Genomic DNA, 2,165 nt, shown 5'->3' with positions numbered 1-2,165 from the left:
TTTTTTTTTTTTTTTTGTCTTGGAAAGCTATGTTCGTGCAGCCCCAGCCAGTCAGCTCTCAAAAGCCTCCTTCTGAATGAGGAAAGTCCACATCTTGATGCTAGAGCTAGTGTCTAGAACAATAAGACATCTCCTGAGTTCAGCCTTAACAGATAAGGCAAATGCTAACATCACATAGCTTCTATAAGGCAAATAGGCAGAGTTTAGAAACCCCAGGACGTTAAAATATTTTAACGTGAGAGAAGATGTCATTGGGTATGTTCTAGTAGGATATAGGCTGATCTACCGTGTTCAGCTGTAAGTTAGAGGGTATCTGGCCAATAGTGAGTCAACATTTACTACAGTGACTTTGGAGGTTGGTGGTCCCACCTCAACAGGGTCAAGGACACAGGCTCTTTACATCCTGCTGCTCTGCTGTCCTTAGCTTGTTTGTCTTCTTCCTCAAGTTTGTAACCTCATGGCCCCAATATGGCTGTGTAGCTCCAAGTATCACATTCTTCCATGGAAAGTTCCAGATCAGAAATGGGAGAGCAGCTCCTTACGCATCTATTTTTTTTTTTTTTTTTGAGATGGAGTCTCACTCAGGCTAGAGTGCAGTGGCGCGATCTCAGCTCACTGCAAGCTCCACCTCCTGGGTTTACGCCATTCTCCTGCCTCAGCCTCCTGAGTAGCTGGGATTACAGGCGCCCGCCACCACACCCAGCTAATTTTTATATTTTTAGTAGAGACAGGGTTTCACCGTGTTGGCCAGGATGGTCTCGATCTCCTGACCTCATGATTCACCCGCCTCGGCCTCCCAAAGTGCTGGGATTACAGGCGTGAGCCACCGCGCCCGGCCCACATCTATTTTTTTTTATGAGATAGAGGAAAATCTTTCCCAGAGGCCCCCAGCAGACTTCTTTCTTTGTGTTGACTGGAACTGGGTCACACTTCCATCTTGAGACCAATCACCAGTAAAGGGGGTCGAGAGCGTCATGATTAGTGACAATCACAATTTGACCCCTGAGACTGGAGGATCTGCAGCAGGGGATGATTGATTGGGTTATCTCACTGTACTCTTCTTTTAATTTTAATATTTTTTGAGAAAGGGTCTCACTTTATCACTCAGGCTGGAGTGCAGTGACCTGATCATGGCTCACTGCAGCCTCAACCTCCCAAGGTTCAGGTGATCCTCCTACCTCAGCTGAGACTACAGGTATGTGCCACCACACCCAGCTAAATTTTGTATTTTTAGTAAAGACAGGGTTTAGCCATCTTGCCCAAGCTGGTCTGGAACTGCTGGGCTCAAGTTATCTACTTGCCTCAGACTCCCAAAATGCTGGCATTACAGGCATGAGCCACCACATCCAGCCACTATATTCTTCTAAATCCACTGAAAGCACCCTCTCCTTAAAAAATATTTCTGTATCCCATTTCCTCTTTTGCAACATTTTCTCTCTGCTAGTTCCACCCTGGCTCCCATGGGAAGTGAGCTTTGCACTTCCCCACTTCTACCAGTGTTGATCAGCTTTCTTCTTTTTATGGAGACGGAGTTTTCTCTTGTTGCCCAGGCTGGAGTGCAGTGCTGTAATCTCAGCTCACTGTAACCTTGCAACCTCACAACCTCAGCTTCCCAGGTTCAAGCGATTCTCCTGCCTCAGCCTGCCGAGTAGCTGGGATTACAGGCACATGCCACCATGCCTGGCTAATTTTTGTATTTTTAGTAGAGACGGGGTTTCACCATGTTGGCCAGGCCTCTCGAACTCCTGACCTCAGGTGATCTGCCCGCCTCAGCCTTCCAAAGTGCTGGGATTACAGGCGTGAGCCACCACACCCAGTCATGTTGATCAGCTTTCATTCCTTCTATCCCATCTTTTCTCTGGAATGTGATCCCAGCATCCTTTTCCCAGAACACAGGCTGCTGCTTTGATAGTTTGACTTGCCTCCATATGAATGGCTTTTCAGAACTGGCCTCAGAGGAAAGTCAGAAGGCTTCCCACAGATGTTAACGAAGTTTTGGGAACCGCAACCATCAGTATCTCTTGGGGACTTTTTACTGTTGTTTTCTAAACCAGAAGAGTCATGTCCTCAGAGAGGAAGGTCAAAAGTTGAGCACCTTCTCACACTGTAACCCCACAATAAAAACCTCTGTCTCCCACTTGCAGTTCCCAGGAACAGTGGCCTCA

The sequence above is a fragment of the Rhinopithecus bieti genome, unplaced genomic scaffold, assembly GCF_001698545.2.
Source record: "Rhinopithecus bieti isolate Rb0 unplaced genomic scaffold, ASM169854v2 scaffold_7685, whole genome shotgun sequence".
NCBI classification, from domain to species: domain Eukaryota; kingdom Metazoa; phylum Chordata; class Mammalia; order Primates; family Cercopithecidae; genus Rhinopithecus; species Rhinopithecus bieti.
This window is presented reverse-complemented; position numbering follows the sequence as displayed.